The 23,967-nt window shown below is 50.2% G+C and overlaps 1 pseudogene; it reads right to left on the bottom strand.

Annotated features, from left to right (window-relative positions):
- The window catches only part of LOC147123244 (uncharacterized), a 31,858-nt pseudogene that overhangs the window by 4,770 nt on the left and 3,121 nt on the right, over nucleotides 1-23,967 (bottom strand).

Below are 23,967 nucleotides of genomic sequence, written 5' to 3'. Positions count from 1 at the left end.
CTGGACAAACAGGGGGCTAAAGGGGGGAAGGAGCTAAACACGATCAAAATCACTAAGGAAGTGGTACTCGGTAAAATAATGGGACTCAAGGCGGATAAATCACCTGGACCTGATGGCTTACATCCTAGGGTCTTGAGGGAAGTGGCGGTAGGGATTGTGGATGCATTGGTAATAATTTTCCAAAACTCCCTGGACTCGGCAAAGGTCCCGGCAGACTGGAAAACTGCTAATGTAACACCCTTATTTAAAAAGGGCAGTAGACAGAAGGCTGGAAACTATAGACCGGTTAGCCTAACATCTGTGGTAGGTAAAATTTTGGAGTCCATTATTAAGGAGACAGTAACAGGACATTTGGATAATCATAATTTAATAGGACAAAGTCAGCATGGTTTTATGAAGGGGAAGTCATGTTTGACAAATTTGCTGGAGTTCTTTGAGGAAGTAACGTATAGGGTGGATAAAGGGGAACCAGTGGATGTAGTGTATTTAGACTTCCAAAAGGCATTTGACAAGGTGCCACACAAAAGATTATTGCTTAAGATAAAAAATCACAGGATTGGGGGTAATATCCTGGCATGGATAGAGGATTGGCTATCTAACAGAAGGCAGAGAGTTGGGTAAATGGTTCATTCTCAGACTGGCAATCAGTAACTAGTGGTGTTCTGCAGGGGTCAGTGCTGGGTCCCCAACTCTTTACAATCTATATTAACGATTTGGAGGAGGGGACCGAGTGTAACATATCAAAGTTTGCAGATGATACTAAGATGGGAGGGAAAGTAGTGAGTGAGGAGGACATAAAAAACCTGCAAGGGGACATCGACAGGCTAAGTAAGTGGGCAGAGATTTGGCAGATGGAATACAATACTGGAAAGTGTGAGGTTATGCACTTTGGCAGGAAAAATCGTAGAGCAAGTTATTATCTTAATGGCAAGAAACTGGAAAGTACTGAAGTACGAAGGGATCTGGGGGTCCTGGTGCACGAAACTCAAAAGGTTAGTATGCAGGTGCAGCAAGTGATTAAGAAGGCCAATGGAATGTTGGCTTTCATTGCTAGGGGGATAGAATATAAAAATAGGGAGGTATTGCTTCAGTTGTACAAGGTATTGGTGAGACCGCACCTGGAATACTGTGTACAGTTTTGGTGTCCATACTTAAGAAAGGACATACTTGCTCTCGAGTCAGTACAAAGAAGGTTCACTTGGTTAATCCCGGGGATGAGGGGATGGACATATGAGGAGAGGTTGAGTAGATTGGGACTCTACTCATTGGAGTTCAGAAGAATGAGAGGCGATCTTATTGAAACATATAAGATTGTGAAGGGGTTGGATCGGGTGGATGCGGGGAAGATGTTCCTGATGATGGGTGAAACTAGAACTAGGGGGCATAGTCTTAGAATAAGGGGCTGCTCTTTCAAAACTGAGATGAGGAGGAACTATTTCACTCAGAGGGTGGTAGGTCCATGGAATATGCTGCCCCAAAAAGCTGTAGAAGCTACATCATTACATAAATTAAAAACAGAAATAGACAGTTTCCTAGAAGTAAAGGGAATTAAAGGTTACGGGGAGCGGGCAGGAATTTGGACATGAGTCTAGGTTCAGATCGGTCATGGCCCTGTGGGTAGCGGAGCGGGCCCAGGGGTCGTGTAGCCTGATCCTGCTCCTATTTCGTGTGTCTAATTCTGTTAGATTCAGGAGATGGTTCTGTGATAGTGGATTGGCGCTTAGGATCAGATCAGCCATGATCTTATTGAATGGCGGAGCAGGCTCGAGGGGCCGATTGGCCTACTCCTGCTCCTATTTCTTATGTTCTTATGTTCTTATTAAGTCGAGGCCAGAAGCACGGGCGTCGACCATGAGCAACCGCCCAGTCATCCGGCAGAGAGTGAGCATTGCAGGGGAGGCTGTTGAGAGCCGGGCTTGGTTCTCCAGCCACGATGATCCAACAACAGGCTGGCAACAGGTACAGCGCAGACCCTTCCCGGACGGCATCGGCTGGAGCCGACCGACGGCACAGAAAAGGCCGAGCGGTGTCGACGGGGTAAGAGAGAGGGTAAAGCGCACAGGGCGCAGCCGGGGGTTGAAGACCGAGCGGCGTCGACGGGAAAACAAAAAAGAGAGAGTAAAGCACAGCCGGGGTTTAGCACCGAGCGGCGGCAACGGGAGAGGCGTACAGTAAAACGCGCAGAGCGCAGCCAGGGCTTAAGGGCTGAGCAGCGACCGCGGGAGACGCCATTTTAGAAGCCGTAGCGGAGAAGAAGGGCGAGCGCGGGAAGAAAGGGAAGCGCGGGAGACGCCATTTTAGCCAGTCTAACCACACCCCGGGATGCAGAAGAGTCGCAGTGTCACAGCGTTCGACAATGAAGTTGAAGATTGGGCGACATATGTGGAATGCATTGAGGTGTACTGCAAGGCGAATGAAGTGCCAGATGCCAGGAAAGCACTGGTTTTGTTGAATTCCATGGGTGCAAAGACGTATGGCTTACTGCGAAACGTAATAGAGTCATAGAGTCATAGAGTAACACAGCACGGATAGAGGCCCTTCGGCCCATTGTGTCCGCGCCGGCCATCAAGCCCTGTCTAATCTAATCCCATATTCCAGCATTTGGCCCGTAGCCTTGTATGCTATGGTATTTCAAGTGCTCATCCAAATGCTTCTTAAATGTTGTGAGGGTTTCTGCCTCCACAACCCTTTCAGGCAGTGAGTTCCAGACTCCAACCACCCTCTGGGTGAAAAAGTTCTTTCTCAAATCCCCTCTAAACCTCCCGCCCTTTACCTTGAATCTATGCCCCCTCGTTATTGACCCCTCTACTAAGGGAAAAAGCTCCTCAGCATCCATTCTATTTATGCCCCTCATAATTTTGTACACCTCAATCATGTCCCCCCCTCAGCCTCCTCTGCTCCAAGGAAAACAAACCCAATCTGCCCAGTCTCTCTTCATAGCTGAAGCGCTCCAGCCCTGGTAACATCCTGGTGAACCTCCTCTGCACCCTCTCTAACGCGATCACATCCTTCCTGTAGTGTGGCGACCAGAACTGCACACAGTATTCCAGCTGTGGCCTAACCAGCGTTTTATACAGCTCCATCATAACCTCCTTGCTCTTATATTCAATGCCTCGGCTAATGAAGGCAAGTATCCCATACGCCTTTTTTACCACCTTATCCACCTATTCCGCCGCCTTCAGGGATCTGTGTACTTGCACACCCAGATCCCTCTGACCCTCCGTCTTGCCTAGGGTCTTTCCATTCATTGTGTATTCCCTTGCCTTGTTAGTCCCCCCAAAGTGCATCACCTCGCACTTTTCCGGGTTAAATTCCATTTGCCACTGTTCCGCCCATCTGACCAACCCATCTATATCGTCCTGCAGACTGAGGCTACCCTCCTCGCTATTTACCACCCTACCAATTTTTGTATCATCCGCGAACTTACTGATCATACCCTTTACATTCATATCCAAGTCATTAATGTAGACCACAAACAGCAAGGGACCCAGCACCGATCCCTGTGGTACCCCACTGGCCACAGGCTTCCAGTCACAAAAACAACCTTCGACCATCACCCTCTGCCTTCCGCCACTAAGCCAGTTTTGTATCCAATGTGCCAAGGCACCCTGGATTCCATGGGCTCTTACCTTCTTGACCAGTCTCCTGTGTGGGACTTTATCGAAGGCCTTACTGAAATCCATGTATACCACATCCACTGTGTTACCCTCATCCACACACCTAGTCACCCCCTCAAAAAATTCAATCAAATTAGTCAGACATGATCTTCCCTTGACAAAGCCATGTTGACTATCCCTGATTAATCCTTGCCTCTCCAAGTGGAGACAAATTTTGTCCCTCAGGATTTTTTCTAATAATTTTCCTACCACTGATGTTAGGCTCACTGGCCTGTAGTTCCCCGGTTTTTCCCTACTACCCTTCTTGAATAATGGTACTACATTAGCGGTTCTCCAGTCCTCTGGCACATCCCCTGTGGCCAGAGAGGTCCTGAATATATGTGTTAGAGCCCCCGCAATCTCCTCCTTTGCCTCACACAGCAGCCTGGGATACATTTCATCCGGGCCTGGGGATTTATCCATTTTTAGGCCAGCTAAAACCGCCAATACCTCCTCCCTCTCGATGTTAATATGTTCGAGCATATCACAGTCCCCCCGCCCTATTTCTATGTCTACATCGTCCTTCTCCATAGTGAAAACAGATGCAAAAAATTCATTTAGAACCCCTCCTACATCTTCCGGCTCCACACACAGATTGCCACTTTTGTCCCTAATGGGCCCTATTTTTTCCCTAGTTATCCTCTTACCCTTAATATACTTATAAAACATCTTCGGATTTTCCTTTATCTTGCTCGCCAGTGTTATTTCATGGCCCCTCCTTGATCTCCTAATTTCTTTTTTAAGTATCCCCCTGCACTTTTTGTACTCCTCTAGGGCTTCCTCCGTCTTTAGCCTTTTGTATCTACCAAAAGCCCTCCTTTTTTTCCTAATCCATTCTCGTATATCCCCTGACATCCACGGTTCCCTGTGGTTTTTGGAACCACTCTTGACCTTTACGGGAACATGTTGCCATGGTATGATCTCAATCTCCCTTCTGAAAGCCTCCCATTGCTCCGATGCGGATTTTCCTACAAGTAGCTGATCCCAGTCCATTTTGGCCAGATCCTGCCTTATCCTATTAAAATCGGCCTTCCCCCAATTTAGAACCTTTATTTCCGGCCCATCCCTGTCCTTTTCCATGACTACCTTAAATCTTACCATATTATGGTCACTATCACCAAAGTGCTCACCTACTAGTAATAACCCCAGAGAAGCCAGTGGATAAGGATTTCGAAAGCATAGTAGAAATCCTACGGGACCACTTAAACCCCACACCGCTGCTGATAGCAGAAAGATTTAAGTTTCACAAAAGGAACCAGCATAAAGACGAAAGTAATGCTGAGTATTTAACGGAACTGCGCAAGCTATCGAAACACTGCCAGTTTGGAATGGGACTAGCAGATACGTTAAGGGACAAGTTTGTGTGTGGGCTTCAAAGTGAAGGAACCCAGAAACGGCTTCTATCAGAAAAGGATCTTACGCTGGACAAGGCTTTCAGCATGGCAGTATCACACGAAGCAGCCGCACGAGGCGCTGCGGAGATACAACAGAGACCGCAAGAATATGGCACCAATGAAATGTCATATGGAGCAGGGAAGTGTTATCGCTGCGGCAAAACAACACATGACCAGAAGAATTGCTGGTTCAAGGACCAAGTGTGCAGACAGTGTGGAAAAGCAGGACACATAGCAAGAGTCTGCAGGTCAGGGAAGAAAACCAGCAGCAAGAAATCTCCACAGGAGAAGTACAAAAAGGTACATAAGGTGACGGAGAGTAGTTCTGTAGGGGGTTTCTCTTGCTCTTTCTGGTCTCCTGCCAGGCTTCGTGCAATAATTACCCTTGAGTGGTTCGACCCACTCCCCCCTACGGTTCTAGACCTTGGACTTAGGTGCAGAGAACAGTAGTGCAGAGAAAGAACTCAATAGACCAGGTTGAATAGCACGAAATGGATGCTTTTATTTTTAAACAGTTTGAAGCATTACAAAATACATATCATAGGCACAGATTAAAGTTACTACAATCATGCACAAATTTATGAACTTGACTCTATGGAAATGGGGAACACACGGCACATCGAAAAAGGGGAAACACATTACGATTTCCCTTAACTCCCTCCCCTATACCTAAACTAAGTTTCGACCTGGGGAACTTGGGATCATGCTCACCACTCTCGAAATCGCGAGAAAGGGGGGGTTCGCAGCCTTTTTGGCACCGCTTTCCGTCGTCACGTGGATTTGGAAACTTCTGGCGCAGTCGATATTCTCTCCTCCCTCGAGGCGGTGGGGTAGACCCAGCCTCGATGAGCGCTCGTTAAGGTTGAGATCCACCAAGTCAATTTGGGTTCATGGAGCAGACCCAGATGCAGGCTATGCACTTGGGAGAATCTTGTGGCATCGATCGCCGGTTCTCCAGAGGGTTTCTTCTCCGTTGGCCTGGGTCGTCGATGATCTCCCGACCCCAGTACCCGGGCCACCCTCGTCGTCTTCTCGTCGTGGCCGAGCCTTGTTTGGCTGAACACCGACCACGTTGTCCTTTTACCGAAACCGTCCGTCTTTAAAAAGACAAAAACGTTTTCATCGATCTGCCGAAGTGGAAGAGGCGCCGATCCGGGCACCGTCCGCCCTTCGTTCGTTCCTCGTAGAAGAAAGTTCTTGAAGAAAATGGAAGCCTGAAGTCGCCCAACAAGAAAGCCGTGGCAGTGAAGAAGAAGTTGTTCAAGTAACCCGGAGTCCGAAGTTTTTTTGGATGGACTTTCAATCCATAGTTATACTCTTTTGGGACAGTCTTATCTCCCGCCAAATCATAGTCCTGTCTTTGTATTAATTTTGGCGGGCAGAAATCTCTGCAGGGGCGCTTTGTCTTGTAACGGAGCCGGTGATAACTTAAACTGGCCTTCCTGGCCGATAATGTCTTTCAATGTCTTTTGCATTGTCACCGTGGCTCGGTTCGCATATTGATCGGTCCGGACATTTTCCTTGATGGCTGCTAAACGGTTTTTCCTTTGTACGATAAATGGGTATAAGTGTTTTTACATTGTCCGCCCATATCTTGATGGGCCCCATCCTGTACTTATAATCCATTGAATATGTATGCTGTTGCTCTGAGTTTCGGTTCCCAGAGATTGGCTTTCGTGGGCTCACTGTCTTCAATCCACAAGCCTGTCTGGCTTGCAGTAACAGAAATAAAATGGTTCATAAACTGATCACGGGGCCTGGCGGCCATTTTGTATGCCCTTTTATCAAAGGTTTTTCTGTGCAAGCTTACTTTGGTCAATAAACAGTCTTAATTTTATCCAGTTTTCTTGCGTGATTTTTGCTGAAAATTGCGAATCTTACAGGCCCCCCTGTGATACTGATAGCTTGCTTAAAGTATCAATAATCCTTGATGAGCAAATTTTCCCTGATTCCCCACATCCAAACATTCCTGGCACTTAACTATCTATGCCCCTCACGACACATGCAGTTCCCATTTCCGGAGAAAAATGAAAATTACCTCATGCACATTTGGAATCATAGACAGCAAATCTTAAACTATAACACCTTCACCTGTCAGATGGGCAGGGGTTGATACCCTTTTGCGCCATCTGCATGCATCTTTTATTAATCCAAAAAAACTTAAGAACAACTAATAACATGACAATACTTATTTCCTTATAACCCAAAACAATCAAAAAAAAAAAAAATGTTTTAAATGGAGGGACGCTTAATCTTATACTAGCAGCTTAGAGTGGGGTATCTGCTTCCCCCATCTGCACATAGCGTTCTCTCCATTCTCCTGTGTTCTCGTGCCTCTGGAGGCGTTTGCCTCTTTTGCAATGCACGAAGAGCAAAAATATCACAATCAAAACCTGACATACTACTAGGATATGGGATGCTATTCTAATCCAGGCGGGGACCTCTATGTTGGTGAACAAGTCCCACCATGGTGGGATGGTTATATCCAATATGTCTTTTCCTATCTCTAAAGTCTTCTGCTCCAGTGTATAGAAATGTTTCTGCGAAACTATAACGGCTTTTAAAACCTTGGTGAGGTGTTCGGGAAGAGGGGGAATGACATAACCAAAATGCGCGACAAATCGTTGTAAGTCTGTGAAATTCTCTTTGATAGTGATGTGTACAGTGGAGGGCGCAGGAATGGGAACAATTCGTTGTTGTGCCACTTGAACCTCGGCCCTGGGTTTGAAACAGAAACTGCTATCACCGACCGAACACCACTCGTGTTGTCCATATCGGTACTGAGGCGCTGCAGTGGTGACGCAGTATGTCCCACCCCCGATATATGCTACCTGTGGGGGCACATGGTCCTCTGCCATTGCCTCCATGGTGCAATTCACCGGCTTCGCGCTAGCGGTTCTGAACCCGCACTGTGGTTTCAAAAAGGCATTCAAGTGCTGGGGACACAGGATGATGTGTGCTCCCCGGCTCCGACATCCCGAGAGGTCGGTGCCTGTCATCGTACGCTCCCATCTGATGACGTAAGGCGGGACCACTGCGTAACGAATGTGTGCGCCCCCCTGAATGACTCCAATGTTCTCTACTCTGTATACCGGGGCGGGCTTTGCTGCGGGACCCAACACCGGCATTCTTACTACTATTCCCATAATAGTGTGATTCGAATGTCCGCAGTCCACTGGAACTGGGTATGCTTCTGCGGCTAGTCTGAGCTGGCACGGGCTTAATGCATTCTCAAAAGGGTGGAGCGCTTGCAAGTGCTTGTTGCTGATCCAGGACGGGACCAAACCCTGTTTTAAATCCTCAAGATTACTGCGGCCCTCGCCCAATAACCACGCCCCGTACAGCACACAGGCCTCGTTTTGCGCAGCTTGATCGGACGCATTCCGATCCTCCTTAATGAGTGCATTTACCGTTCTCGCGTGTTTCTCCAGCTCAGCAATTATGTCCTTAAAGTGTAGTGTCATGGCCTGGTCCTCATGCAACTCAGAACCCACGACCTTGTTTTCGTCTGTCAATATGTTCCTTAACTGGGCTTTTAAACCGTTGATCTGTGTCTGCAGTTCCACGTTATCTAGAGCGTTGACAACAGATGTCCCGGTATTAAAAGCAGTGAATATGTCATTTACAGTACCCCTTCTTTGCCTCCCGACTCGATCCAAAACTTCTGGCGGTGTGGTGTATAATTTGTCTCTGTCGATGTCGGCAAAATCAAATTCGTAAAATTGTCTAAACATACTGGTTAACAGGACCTGGTATAATTGTTCCGTTTCTTTGGGACACCACTCCGGCAATCTTACCTCAGTGAGATTTAAAATCACTGAGGCCACCGCGTAGTGTACCCCTTGGTACAGCACCTGACCGGTGGGTACCAATACTAAACCGTTCCCGGGTCCCCTGGTGGTGGTTGGGCACCCTCCTTTCTGGGCTAGTGCTACCGGAAGCGTGGGCAGGGGCTTGCGTGGGCGGGTGATGAGTTCAGTGGCGTTCACCGGAATAGGGGAGTATGGGGCTCCGCACGCTCGAGTGCTAACATCCCATCTCATCCCCTTCCCTTCATCCTGCCACTGCCTCTGGAAGAAGATGGACACGCCCTTGGGGCAGACGCGTCTCGAACCCCACATACAGACATATATTCCCTCATCCGGTTCCCACCATTTGTCCCAACACACACGTAATTGTCCGTGAGTTCCCGTAATAGTCCGATGGGTATTATTACCCAGTCGCTCCCACTCGACCGTAGAGTTTCTCATGTCCTTTCCCAGCTTTCGTAGCCACCACCATCGCCTTGGTGGTACGTTCCCATTGCACACCAGACAAATCCTCTTTCCCACGGTGACGCTGACTCTGGGCGCTAGGATCCTCACTCGAGGGCACGTTAATGAAGTCTCTTGGTAGGCAAAACCGAAATTGCTGGAATATTCCGTAGAATTCGTTCCCAGCCAACCTGGCCATCTCCCTTGGTGGAAGTAGGTGGCGGTTTCCTCTACCTCTCGCTCCCCCGTCCCATCCGTTGCGATGGGGGCCGTGTCCCCGGAGCACCCGAAAATGATGACGTCCTTGGTGCGGCCTCGGTAGGCCCACCCGCACCCGATCGCCATGAACGCGACGACAATCCTTTCCATCGTATCCCAGGTTTCTGTAACCAACAAAATGATGTAGCCGGGCTCCCGATAGGTGCTGGCCTAAATTAATTGGACGCGCGGGTTCCTGGACCCCGCTCCCTAACAAACACACATACCGGGCAGACTTCAAAATTGTACTCTTAACACCATATACTTTACATTCCTTAAACTATGACCATAATTACCTATCTTAACTTATGTACAGCGCCGCCCTCCGTGGGGCGGCTTTCCGAATCCCTGTGAGGTCTGTCGTGTGCCACACCCTGCGGTGGGGCTGCATTGATCTTTGGCCTTGATCCCCCGCAGCCTGTCGCTGCTGAACGGGGATCATGTCTTCCTGGGGCTGCTTTAAACCGTGGTTGGGGAGGATGGGGAGAATCTGGCCAAAATTTTCTGGGCTGGGGCGCTCGAGCTGACCTACGAGGGGCTGCTTTGGGTTGGGCTCCCGGGGCCGATGGACCTGGGGTCGTGACTGTTACCGTCACAGCCTGTGGTTCCTCCACAGCTGCCGGCTCCAGCTCCCCTTCCTCAGGCTCCGCCCCCCCGGGGTCGGGATCTGTGGCTTCCGACTCCACCTCACCTGTCCCTACAGGTAACGAGTCTTCACCCCCACTCCCTACCTCCCCCAAGCTTGAGTCGAGGGCGGGACTGCCGTCCTCTGACTCTTCCTCCTCCGTGATTGGGTCTAAAGCGAGGTTGAGCTGTTCGGGCTCTCCCCTGCCTAAATCCCATTCAAAAGATGAGACCTCCCACTCCAATGGGATGGCCTCTCCCTTCACGCAGGCTACTGCTCCAGCCTGTGTGGTCTGTGACTCTGTTACAGGCTGAGGATCTTTGTTCTCAGACCTGGTCCCCTTTGGTGGCCCTGGTGTACCCGGTTTAAACAGTTTACACTGGTTGATGTGAAACCATTTGGTACGTCGGGGCGTCTTCACTGCATAAACCATGGGGCTGGCTTTGTCTACAATGCTGTATGGCCCCATGTACAGTGGTTCAAAACTCCCTACCCTGGCGTAGTTTCGGACCATGACCTGGTCCCCGACTACCCACTCTTGTTGTTTCCGAGGTTCCAACAACAGTTTATTTCCCTGGTGCTGTCTTCCCATGTTCCCAGCCGCCTGCCCATAAATCTGTCTCAGGCGCTCCAAGAGGGTTTGGGCGAATTTGTCCCGTTTCACCTCTCGGAGCTGGCCCTCAGTGAGCACCGGGGCTAGCACATGGGTGGGTGTTCGCATGATCCTTCCAGTCATTAACTCGTGCGGGGAATACCCCGTGCTTTTGGACTGGCTGGCTCGGATCCCCATGAGGACTAAAGGCAGGACCTCCGCCCATTTCTGGGGCGAGCCCATTGTCTCTTTCCTCAGCTTTTCCTTGAGGGTCCGATTCATACGCTCAACAATCCCGGATGACTGGGGATTGTATGCTACGTGCCACTTTCCCTCAATGCCCAAGAGCCTGAGGGCGTTCTGCATTACTTGACCGGTGAACTGACTCCCTTGGTCGGACTCTACAAAACGGGGGAGTCCCCACCGTGAGAACACTTCCCGAATCAAGATCTTAGCAGTACCCAGTGCCGTAGCTGTTCTGCACGGGAAGGCTTCTACCCATTTGGTGAACACATCTACCAGGACAAGGCAGTACTTATAGCCTCCCTGGGCGGCGGGCAGGGGCCCTATGTAGTCGACCTGAATCGACTGCCATGGTCCCTCTACCCTCCTGATGTGCCCCATGGGCACCTTCCTTTTGTGGGGGTCTGGGTTGTTAGCAGCACACACAAGACAGCTTGCGCAGAACTCGCGGACATCGTCCCGAAGTCCCGGCCACCATCCCGCCTGTTCCACCCGTTGCCAGGTGACCTCAGGTCCGGGGTGTCCCGCTCCTGGACCCTCGTGGGCAAATTGCAGGAATTCCCTTCGGTGCTGCTGCGGCACAACCCACTGCTCCTTTCGGAACAGCATACCTTCCTTGACTGTGAGGGCTGCCGTACTGTACGGACCTTCTACCTGTTTGCCCTCTGTGATGGCTTTTAGGACTGCTTTTAGGGCGGGATCCAGGGTTTGGACGGTCTTTAGGTCTGGGGGCGGTGTCACCCCTGTGTTCCCGGGAATTCCCTCCCTGCCTTGGATCGCCGCCACGGGTCCGGGTTCGTATGGGTCCCAGAGAATGCCGCTGCGGGCACCCTCCCTGGCTAGCGCATCCGCCTGCTGGTTGCCCTGACTGCGGGGTTCTGTAATGGAGTGAGCCTTCACCTTATGGATGAACACCTCTCCTTTCTCCCCCACAGCTGCTAGGATCTTCTCCAGCAAGGGCTTAACTGTTAAAGGCCGCCCGTCCGCGGAGGTGTACCCGCGTCGGGACCAGATGGCGAGGTACTCCGTACACGAATTGCACGTGAACATGCTGTCTGAGCAAATCGTGTATGGGGTTGGGAAAATCTCGGGGTGGGTAACCACGTACGCCACCGCGGACAGTTCAGCCTGCTGCGCGCTCATAGTGCTGGGGAGCTTAATTGCCAGGGCAATGTTTGCCGCAGGGTCATAAACTCCACACCCTGTGAGTCGCTTGCCGTCAGCTACAGTGCTAGAACCGTCTACGTAGATCTCGCGGCCCGTGGGATGTATCCCGGCCCGTAAACCTATGTTAACTTCCCATACCCCTTCTACGGAACATTGATGGGCTGTCCCGGGATATGCCATATTGGCTGCGAGCCTTGGCGCGCAGAGGCCTTTAACTTTGAGATCCATCTGGGAAAGGAGGAGGGTCCAGCGCGCAATCCGAGCGCTGCTTACGGTCCCATCCTTAATCCTCCCGTCCAGAAGCATCTTCGTGGGGGTGTGATGGGTGAGGAGCGTAATGGGAGAGGTCCCTGTGAAGATCACTGATCTGTTCACAGCCCAATGCGTGGCCAGGAGATGCCGTTCGCAATTGGAGAAACTCCTCTCCACATCCGTGAGCACCCTGGAGGAATAAACTACTGGTCTTAGCTTGCCGTGCCGCTCTTGGAGCAGTACTGCGCTCAGGCTGTCCCCACTAGCGGCTACCTCCAGAAAGAACTCCTCTCCCCCATCTATGGCCCCTAGGGCTGGCGCGGTCTGCAGATCTCTTTTCAACTTCTCGAATGCTGCCTGGCACCCCTCGTCCCAAGACCACTCGACTCCCTTGTGTAAGAGTCGAAGTAGCGGGGCCGCTGTGGCAGCATAGTCCTCGATGAAATCTCTGCAGTACCCGGTCAATCCCAAAAAGGACCTTACACCCGTTACTGTGTTGGGAATCGGCAGATCTTGTATAGATTCCCGTCTGGCCTTATCTATGGCTCTTTCCCCAGCGCGGATGGCCAGACCCAGGAATTTAACTTCCTGCTGGCCGATCTGCGCTTTCTTTGGGTTTACTTTGAAACCCTTCCTTTCTAACAGTTCCAACAATTCGGCTAACAGTGGGCCGTGCTGCTCCCTTGTATCTGTGAACAGGAGTAAGTCGTCCACATACTGCACTATCTGGTTGGGCTGGCTGAACTCTTTCAAACTCCCCGCCATACACTGATGGAAAATGCTGGGGCTGTTGTGAAAACCCTGTGGTAAGCAGTTCCAGGTGTACTGTTGCCCTTTGAAAGTAAAGGCAAACTTGTACTGGTCCTCCCGCCGCAGCGGAATGGACCAAAAACCGTTCGAGATGTCCAGCACCGTGAATGTGGTCGCCGATGCTGGAATACTCCCTATTAAGTCTGCAACTGCTGCTACCGTGGGCGTGCAGGCTGGGATATTACTATTGAGGACTCTATAGTCCACCGTGGCTCTCCACGAATTGTCCGGTTTCTTTACCGGCCATAATGGGGAGTTCACGTGGGTGGCTATCGTCCTCAATACGCCCTGCTGTACCAATGAAGATATTGCTGTCTCCATGTCGGGTTCTGCCTCCTTGGGGAAATTATACTGCTTTTGGGGTCGGATCATGGGGTCCCCGTCTACGCTGACTTCGAACCCAGTGACTCTCCCGCAGTCGTGCTTGTGGGTGGCGAACGTGGTCAGATTTTCTGACACACGCGCCTGCAAGTCCGTTGGGACGTTTGTTATCATGAGCTCAAGATCGTAACCTCCTGATGGCTTCATAGTGCACAGGGCCCCCTTTTCTTCCTTCCCCGGGATTACGACTACCTTACCTAAACCGCCCTCGGCTCCCCAGAGACAGTGATTTCTCAGGTCCACGAGGATCCCGTGTTCCACCAAGAAATCAGCCCCGAGGATGCCTTTCCCCCCCCCCTCTTTCCACTTCAATAGGATGCACGTCCATGTGGTGTGGAGCGCTCCCAACTGAATGGAGAGCGGGAGGGAGTGCGCGCCAGCCTGTGCTCTACCCGTGAAACCCGCTACTAAATATGGAGCCTGGGCGGACAGAGGTGAGGCAAAAGGTTTGTCCGTGTGGATCAAGGTACACGAAGCTCCCGTATCCAACAGGTAACTACCCCTTTGTTTCTCCACCTCCATCTCCACCACAGGTCTTCTCCAAGCGTCATAGCGGAGCGGACACAAGTAGATGGGCTGCGCGGGCGTCAGTCATTTAGGTGTTTCGGCTGGGGTCTCGGGGGCGATAGGGCTGTTAGCAACCGCTACCTTCCCCTGCCAGGTCATCAGAGACCGCATAGTCTCCAAGACTGACTCGATCGCAGCGGGGTCCACAACCGCACCACCCCCTTCATTCGGGGCAAAAGCTACGGTTGGGTTCTGGACTGGTGTTGGGGCAGCGGCCTGCACTTGTGGTTGTGCTGGTGTTGGGGAAACTCTCGGGCCATTGGCGACTCGGGCTTGGGCTCGATCTTGGGCTGCGGCGAACTCTCTCTCCCTCTTATCCTTCCAAGGATTCCTACAGTCCTTGCGCCAATGACCCTCCTTCCCACACCCGTAACAACTGCTATTTGCTTGGGGATGGCGATTTCCCTCCTGACGCCATTCCTTTTTAGCAGAGGCTGCGGGTCTCACCTCATGCACCTTTCCTTTCACAACAGGCGTTTTCTTGCCCTTGTTGTTTCTATAACTGATCGTGAGCTGATCTAGTACTACTTCCTCCGTGGAGCGGGCGTTAGTGGGGTCAAACCATGCTTTGGCCTGTTCCTTCACTACTGGCAGGCAACCTGCTACCAGGCACCGAAGCCAGTGAGCCCTTTGTTCGCCATCCAGCCCGGCCCGGGCCGGCCCGCCCGGGCAGCTGCGCCGATACACTGGCCACAACCTGTCGGCGAAAACCCGTGGGGGTTCTCCCTCTAGCTGCACTGTCTTTTCTAAACGGAGGAACGGAGTTCCGTCCCCCTCTCCCATGATCTCCAGAATCTCATCCCGTAGCAACTCATAGTCCCTGTGCCCTCTCTTGCTCTCGTCAGGGAGACACTGGAGGAGCGAACTGTCCAGGGAGAACAGCAGCATTTTAGACTGTTCAACCCCGTCGCAGTCATTGACTGCTGCGGTCTGCTCCACGTCCCTGAAATGCACGGAGGGATCTCCTGACTCGGAGAGTTTTGGGATGTGACTTATCATCTCTCTTAGCTGTCGTGCGCTATGAGGCATTATGATCTGACTCTCAAGGGGTCCGTCATCGCCATTTTCTTCATTTGGACCGATCCTCCGGTGTCTCGTTGGACACATTGGCGCCGACCCCGACTCTACTGTCTGGGGTTGCTCTACCTCAGGGCTCTTTTCCTCTACCGTCTCCGTCTCCTGTCCCGGAGTCCAAGACTCCTCATAGGCAGGAGGCGCAGAAGGTTCGGGGGTTGGTACCCCAACTGCCTCTTGTGGAATCGGTCTTTTGGATTCCTTGGCTAGCAACAGCTGACTCGCTGGTGGATTTATGAGACACACCAACCCGTTTGCCTTCGCTAGGGCCTTTCTCAGGTCCTCTAGCTCCCGGCGGCAAGTGCTGTGGTCGGTGTTCTCAGATCTATCCTCCATGGCCATTTTATATGCTGCCCTGGCTCCCAGGAGCTTTTCCTCTTGGGCATCTACTTGTTTGGCTAGACGGGAACACCTCTCTCTCATTCTACCTTCACTGGCCTTGGCCTCCACGACCTGACATTTTAAATATTCTACCCGGGTTTCGTGGCAGCGAATTACAGAGCGGCGTTCCTGGTTCAGCGCGTCAAGCGATTCAATCAGTTTTTGACCTCCCGCAACCTTTTCCTCCACGCCTTTAAGCAAGCCGTTGATCTGGACTGTCTGTGCTGCAACTACCTGGTCCAAAAGCTGGACTTGCTTCTTGTAGCACATCAGCCAGACCGCCTTTTCTACAGATTTCTTATGCTCTCTACCCGCTGTCCACTTGATGGCTGCGTCTAGCGGGCGCCTATCCCTTAGTAGATCAGATATCCATTGTTTTGTGAGGTTGACTTTTCCGAAAACATAATCTGCTATTCTTTCATCCATCACATTTCGTCTATTCAGATCTTGATCTAACACACTACTTTCCTGCTGCCAAGGTCCTGCTGTGGTCGCCATTTCTGTAGGGGGTTTCTCTTGCTCTTTCTGGTCTCCTGCCAGGCTTCGTGCAATAATTACCCTTGAGTGGTTCGACCCACTCCCCCCTACGGTTCTAGACCTTGGACTTAGGTGCAGAGAACAGTAGTGCAGAGAAAGAACTCAATAGACCAGGTTGAATAGCACGAAATGGATGCTTTTATTTTTAAACAGTTTGAAGCATTACAAAATACATATCATAGGCACAGATTAAAGTTACTACAATCATGCACAAATTTATGAACTTGACTCTATGGAAATGGGGAACACACGGCACATCGAAAAAGGGGAAACACATTACGATTTCCCTTAACTCCCTCCCCTATACCTAAACTAAGTTTCGACCTGGGGAACTTGGGATCATGCTCACCACTCTCGAAATCGCGAGAAAGGGGGGGTTCGCAGCCTTTTTGGCACCGCTTTCCGTCGTCACGTGGATTTGGAAACTTCTGGCGCAGTCGATATTCTCTCCTCCCTCGAGGCGGTGGGGTAGACCCAGCCTCGATGAGCGCTCGTTAAGGTTGAGATCCACCAAGTCAATTTGGGTTCATGGAGCAGACCCAGATGCAGGCTATGCACTTGGGAGAATCTTGTGGCATCGATCGCCGGTTCTCCAGAGGGTTTCTTCTCCGTTGGCCTGGGTCGTCGATGATCTCCCGACCCCAGTACCCGGGCCACCCTCGTCGTCTTCTCGTCGTGGCCGAGCCTTGTTTGGCTGAACACCGACCACGTTGTCCTTTTACCGAAACCGTCCGTCTTTAAAAAGACGAAAACGTTTTCATCGATCTGCCGAAGTGGAAGAGGCGCCGATCCGGGCACCGTCCGCCCTTCGTTCGTTCCTCGTAGAAGAAAGTTCTTGAAGAAAATGGAAGCCTGAAGTCGCCCAACAAGAAAGCCGTGGCAGTGAAGAAGAAGTTGTTCAAGTAACCCGGAGTCCGAAGTTTTTTTGGATGGACTTTCAATCCATAGTTATACTCTTTTGGGACAGTCTTATCTCCCGCCAAATCATAGTCCTGTCTTTGTATTAATTTTGGCGGGCAGAAATCTCTGCAGGGGCGCTTTGTCTTGTAACGGAGCCGGTGATAACTTAAACTGGCCTTCCTGGCCGATAATGTCTTTCAATGTCTTTTGCATTGTCACCGTGGCTCGGTTCGCATATTGATCGGTCCGGACATTTTCCTTGATGGCTGCTAAACGGTTTTTCCTTTGTACGATAAATGGGTATAAGTGTTTTTACATTGTCCGCCCATATCTTGATGGGCCCCATCCTGTACTTATAATCCATTGAATATGTATGCTGTTGCTCTGAGTTTCGGTTCCCAGAGATTGGCTTTCGTGGGCTCACTGTCTTCAATCCACAAGCCTGTCTGGCTTGCAGTAACAGAAATAAAATGGTTCATAAACTGATCACGGGGCCTGGCGGCCATTTTGTATGCCCTTTTATCAAAGGTTTTTCTGTGCAAGCTTACTTTGGTCAATAAACAGTCTTAATTTTATCCAGTTTTCTTGCGTGATTTTTGCTGAAAATTGCGAATCTTACAGTTCAGACGAACAGAAAAGTGACACAGACTCCGGAAGCAAGGAGCTGGGTTGTCTGAAACTACATAATGTAATCAAAATGGAGGATCACCAGACTATCTGGGTCACGCTCAAGATAGACGGAGTCCAAGTGAAAATGGAATTGGACACAGGATCAACCCTAACAGTCATAACCCGAAGGGACTACAAGTGGCTATTCTCACATATACCCTTGAGAGCTACAGAAATTGTCTTGAAGACGTACACGGGGGAAAAAGTCCACCCCAAAGGAAAAATAAGGGTGAACGTGATATACAACGGCCAGGAAATACCAAAAATGGACCTAGGACGTGAATGGATCCGGAAGATACAATTAGATTGGCATTCCATACAGGCACTGACGGTAGAGGCCAAAAAGGATGACGACGCCACACCTGGATGACAGTCAAAAATGCTAACTGACGCACAAGAAGTGTTCCAGGAGGGACTCGGAACACTAAAAGGCATAACAACGATGATTAAAATAGAGGAAAATGCAAGCCCAAAGTTTTTTAAGGCCTTATGCGATCCGCCCAGCCGTCGAAGCAGAGCTGGAAGGGTTGGAAGGGTTGGAACGTTCAGGAGTACTGTCCAAAGTGGACTGGAGTGAGTGGGCTACACCCATCGTTCCTGTAATGAAGAGGTCGTTGAGTAATACGCCTGGGGAACCAAAGAAGGTTCGCATCTGTGGGTACTTCAAGGTGACAGTGAACCCAGTCCTTCACACGGTACAATATCCGCTTCCACGGATAGAAGATATTTTCGCCTCGCTATCTGGAGGAAAATGCTTCACGAAGATTGATCTGGCCCAGGCGTACCTACAAATGGAGGTAGAAGAAGCCTCAAAACAATACCTCACGATCAACACTCACAAAGGTCCCTACCAATATAACCAGCTGGTGTTCGGGGTAGCATCAGCTCCGGCTATTTGGCAAAGGGCAATGGATCAAGTCCTGCAAGGGATTCCAGGGACCCAGTGTTGTTTGGACGACATCCTGGTCACGGGCGAAAATGACAGTGATCACCTCGCCAACCTGGAGCAGGTGCTCACTAGATTGAAGGGATATGGGCTACGAGCTAATCGCCACAAATGCGAGTTTTTCCAGAAGCAGATCTCGTATTGTGGCCACGTTATTGATGAAGAGGGGTTACATAAGTCCCCTGAAAAGATTGAGGCAGTAGTCAAGGCTCCGGCACCGGAAAATGTGTCACAACTGAGGTCGTTCCTCGGACTGGTAAACTATTACCATAAGTTCTTACCAAATTTGTCTACAGTATTACACCCACTGAACACCCTACTGCAGACGGGGTACCATGGAAGTGGAATGACGAATGTAAACGAGCAAAGAATTGATCACATCAAAAGAGGTATTGGCCCATTTCAACCCAGCACTACCAATTCGGTTGGCATGTGATGCATCACCCTATGGTATTGGAGCGGTGCTGTCGCACAAATTCCCAGACGGGTTGGAGAGGCCAGTAGCCTTTGCGTCTCAGTCACTAACCTCAGCTGAGCGCAACTATGCCCAGATTGACAGGGAGGCCCTCAGCCTAGTATGGGGAGTAAAAAAATTCAACCACTATCTGCATGGGCAGAAGTTCACCTTGCTAACTGACCACCAACCGCTTGTCTCCATCTTTAATCCAAAGAAGGGCATTCCGGTGATGAACCCGACATACCGGTAGCATCTACCCTAGAAACAGTAGCATCGGAAGCTGATGAACCAACCGACGACCGGGGGCCAGAATCGCCTCCACACCAAGAGCAAGACACTCAGGAAAGGCGCTACCCAGAAAGGGTCAGGAAGCCGCCCCAAAGACTGAATTTATAAATGGACTATTTTCAGTTAATGTTGCATGTTAAAAGTGTTAATTGTTAAATGAATGTTATGGTACTGTTAATCTAAAAGGGGAGGAATTGTTGTGTATGTACCTTTAAGAGAGAACTGCTTTTTTACTGTAGTACCGGCAGTGACCACACCTGTCTATAAAGCCGTAGCAGGCTTCTGTACTTTCAGTTTTAGACTACCCTCAGCCAGTAAACATCCTGTTGATTGTTGATCTGCAGTCTCCGTCTTTTTATTGAAGAACAACCATACCTAAAGATTCACGGATCTAACAATATCCCACTGTGGCAAATTGAGAATTTGAATTCAATAAATCTGGTAATTTGTGGGTTGGTGTCAGAAAAAGACAACTAGATTGTTGTAAAAACCTAAATGGTTCAGGGAAAGGACCTTGCCAATCCTACCCACTCTAGTCTACATGTGGCTCCAGTCCCAAACTATGTGGTTTACTCTTAATGCCCTCGTGTCAACTAGGGATGGGCAATAAATGCTGCCTTGTCAGTGGCACCCATATCCCAAGAACAAAAAAGGACACAGGTTTTTGAACCAATAAGTGGTTTTATTTATCTAAGATAAATGATTAACAGTATGTAGCTTATCAAAGTAAGATATATATTTCCCTGCTGTTCTTGATTAAATAAAATAACAAAGACACAATTTACTCTCTCTCATTAAGAGATATTCAAGGCAAAAGGAGACGGTAATGGGACAGGTTAAGAAACAAAGGATGGCTCTAGATGAAGTGTGAATTGCGCTGGCAGAATGAAGGACAGCTGTCATGTGGGAGAGAAGAACAGAAGGCACAAACAAAAAGTGTGGATAAAAAATATATATATGATCGGGGCCGAGGTTATGATCTGAAATTGTTGAACTCTATGTTGAGTCCAGAAGGCTGTAAAGTGCCTAATCGAAAGATGAGGTGCTGTTACTCGAGCTTACGCTGAGCTTCCGTGGAACAATGAAAGAGGCCGAGGACGATGAGGTCTGAGTGGGAGTGGAGCGGAGAATTAAAGTGACAGGCGACCGGAAGCTCGGGGTCCCCCTTTATGGACTGAATGGAGGTGTTCCGCAAAGCGGTCACCCAATCCGCGTTTGGTCTCCCCAATGTAGAGGAGACCACATCGTGAGCAGCGAATACACTATACTAAATTGCAAGAAGTACAAGTAAATCGCTGTTTCACATGGAAGGGGTGTTTGGGGCCCTGGACAGTGGGAAGAGGGGAGGTATAAGGGCATGTGTTGCATCTCCTGCGCTTGCATAGGAAGGTGCCGGGCGAAGGGAAAGGGGTGTTGGGGATGATAGAGAAGTGGGCTAGGGTGTTGCGGAGGGAGTGGTCCCTATGGAATGCTGAAAGGGGAGGTGAGGGGAAGATGCGTTTGGTGGTGGGATTACGCTGGAGGTGGCGGAAATGGCAGAGCATGATCTGTTGAATGTGGAGGCTGGTGGGGTGAAAGGTGAGGACCTCGTGGTTCCGGGAGGGAGGGGTAAGGGTGAGGGCAGAAGTGCGGGAGATAGAATGGACACGGTCGAGGGCCGTGTCAACCACTGTAGAGGGGAATCCTTGGTTGAGGAAAAAGGAAGACATGTCGGAAGCACTGGTATGGAAGGTGGCATCGTCAGAACAGATGCAGCAGAGACGGAGAAACTGGGGAAATGGAATAGAGTCCTTACAGGAGGCGGGGTGGGAGGAAGTGTAGTCCAGGTAGCTGTGGGAGTCAGTGGGCTTGTAGTGAATGTTTGTCAATAACCTATCCCCAGAGATGGAGGCGGAGAAGTCAAGGAAGGGAAGGGAAGAGTCGGAGATGGACCATGTGAAGGTGAGGGAAGGGTGGAAATTGGAAGCAAAGTGAATGAAATTATCTAGTTCAGGGCGAGAGCAGGAAACGGCACTGATACAGTCATCAATGTACCGGAAAAAGAGGTGAGGGAGGGGAACCGAGTAGGACTGGAACAAAGAGTGTTCCACATATGCCGCGAAAAGGCAGGCATAGCTGGGACCCATGCGGGTAGCCATAGCAACACCTTTGATTTGGAGGAAATGAGTGGAGTCAAAGGAGAAGTTGTTCAATGTGAGAACAAGTTCAGTCAGGCAGAGGAGGGTGGTGATGGATGGTGACTGGTTGGGCCTCTGTTCAAGGAAGAAGCAGAGCGCCCTCAGGCCATCCTGGTGGGGGGACGAGGTATAGAGGGATTGTACGTCCATAGTGAAAAGGAGGCGGTTGGGACCAGGGAACTGGAAACTGTTAATGTGGCGGAGGGTGTCGGAAGAGTCGCGGATGTAGGTGGGAAGAGACTGGACAAGGGGAGAAAAAATAGAGTCGAAATAGGAAGAGATAAGTTCTGTGGGGCAAGAACAGGCTGAAACGATGGGTCCACCAGGGCAGTCCTGTTTGTGGATCTTGGGAAGGAGGTAGAAGTGGGCTGTGCGGGGTTGGGGAACTATGAGGTTGGTGGCTGTGGGGGGAAGATCTCCAGAGGAGATGAGGTTAGTAGCAGTCTTGGAAACGGTGGCTTGATGTTCGGTAGTGGGGTCATGGTCCAGGCGGAGGTAGGAGGAGGTGTCGGAGAGTTGGCGTTCAGCTTCCGCTAGGTAGAGGTCGGTTCACCAAATAACAACAGCACCACCCTTGTCAGCAGGTTTAATGACAATGTTGGGGTCGGATCTGAGAGAATGGAGTGCTACAAGTTCAGAGGGAGGTAGGTTGGAGTGAGTGAGGGGAGCAGAGAAATGGAGACAGCCAATATCACGCCGGCAGTTTCTAATGAAAAGATCCAGAGAAGGTAAGAGGCCAGAGGGAGGGGTCCAGGTAGAACGAGAATTCTGAAAGCGGGAGAATGGGTCAGCCGTGCGGGGGGAAGACTCCTGACCAGAGAATTGGGCACAGAGACGAAGGCAGTGGAAAAAGAGCTCTGCATTGTGCTGAGCTTGAAATTCATTGAAGTGGGGGCGTAAGGGAATGAAGCTCAGGGCTTTGCTGAGGACTAATCATTTGGGGTCAGAGAGGGGAAGGTCAGAGGGAATCTTGAAAATGCAGCAGGGGGTGAGATTGGGAGAAGGGATGGGGTCAGAGGAAAGTGAAGGGGAAGAAGGTTCCGGAGGGGCGTTTGTATCCAAGAGTTGTTGAAGCTTGCGATCCTTGACACCTGAAAGGAAGAAAAAAAATGTTTTGTTAAAGCACCGGATGAGGCGAAGGATGAAATGGAACTGCGGACGAGGACAGCTTTGAGATAGAGTGCATCGGTGCTGCTGAAGAGGTAGGTCGAGAGTGTTCATGTGGCGTTGCATGGCATTCAGCGTGGATCTCAGGATACGGCGAGAGCAGTGGTTCGAGGAATGCTGAATATCTTGGAGATATCTGTAGTCCTGGGTGGATCCAAAACACGAAGGGTGGAATTTCAGTTGGAATCCACGTGGAGTAAGTCAGAGCCGGAGACAATTGCTGAGGAAAGATATCTGGCTGTGAAAGCAGATACCTGATCAAACACGAGAAGGGAGACAGAAAGCAATGAAGATGAACAAGGTAAAAGAGACAAACGGCAATCCCGTCGGAGAGAAGAGCAAGGTGGGCATTCCTGGAAGAGAGGTGGCAGTGAATTAAACACAAATAAAAAAGAAAATATTGCAGATGCTGGAAATCTGAAATAAAAGCAGAAAATGCTGGAGATACTCAGCAGGTCAGGCAGCATCTGTGAAGAGCGAAACAGAGTTAACGTTTCAGGTCGATGACCTTTCATCAGAACTGGAAAAAAGCAGGAAATGGAACAGATTTTTAAGCAAGTGTAGGGGCTGGGAAATGGGTGAGGGGATGAAAGAACAAAAGGGAAGGCCTGTGATAGGATGGAAGGCAGGAGAAGTAAAGAGGCATTAAGAGATATTCAAGGCAAAAGAAGATGGTAATGGGACAGGTTAAGAAACAAAGGATGGCTCTAGATGAAGTGTAAATTGTGCTGGCAGAATGAAAGACAGCTGCCATGTGGGAGAGAACAGAAGGCACAAACAAAAAGTGTGGATTATTATAAAATATATATATGATAGGGGCCGAGGTTATGATCTGAAATTGTTGAACTCTATGTTGTGTCCAGAAGGCTGTAAAATGCCTAATTGAAAGATGAGGTGCTGTTCCTCGAGCTTACACTGAGCTTCCGTGGAACAATGCAAGAGGCTGAGGACGGTGAGGTCCGAGTGGGAGTGGAGTGGTGAATTAAAGTGACAGGCAACCGGAAGCTCGGGGTTCCCCTTCGGGACTGAATGGAGGTGTTCCACAAAGCGGTCACCCAATCTGCGTTTGATCTCCCCAATGTAGAGGAGACCACATCGTGAGCAGCGAATACAGTATACTAAAATGCATGAAGTTCAGCCAGGCGGAGGAGGGTGGTGATGGATGGGGACTGG

The sequence above is a fragment of the Somniosus microcephalus genome, chromosome 2, assembly GCF_052327205.1.
Source record: "Somniosus microcephalus isolate GS21.2 chromosome 2, FLI_Smic_1.0, whole genome shotgun sequence".
Taxonomy (NCBI): Eukaryota; Metazoa; Chordata; class Chondrichthyes; order Squaliformes; family Somniosidae; genus Somniosus; species Somniosus microcephalus.
This window is presented reverse-complemented; position numbering and strand designations above follow the sequence as displayed.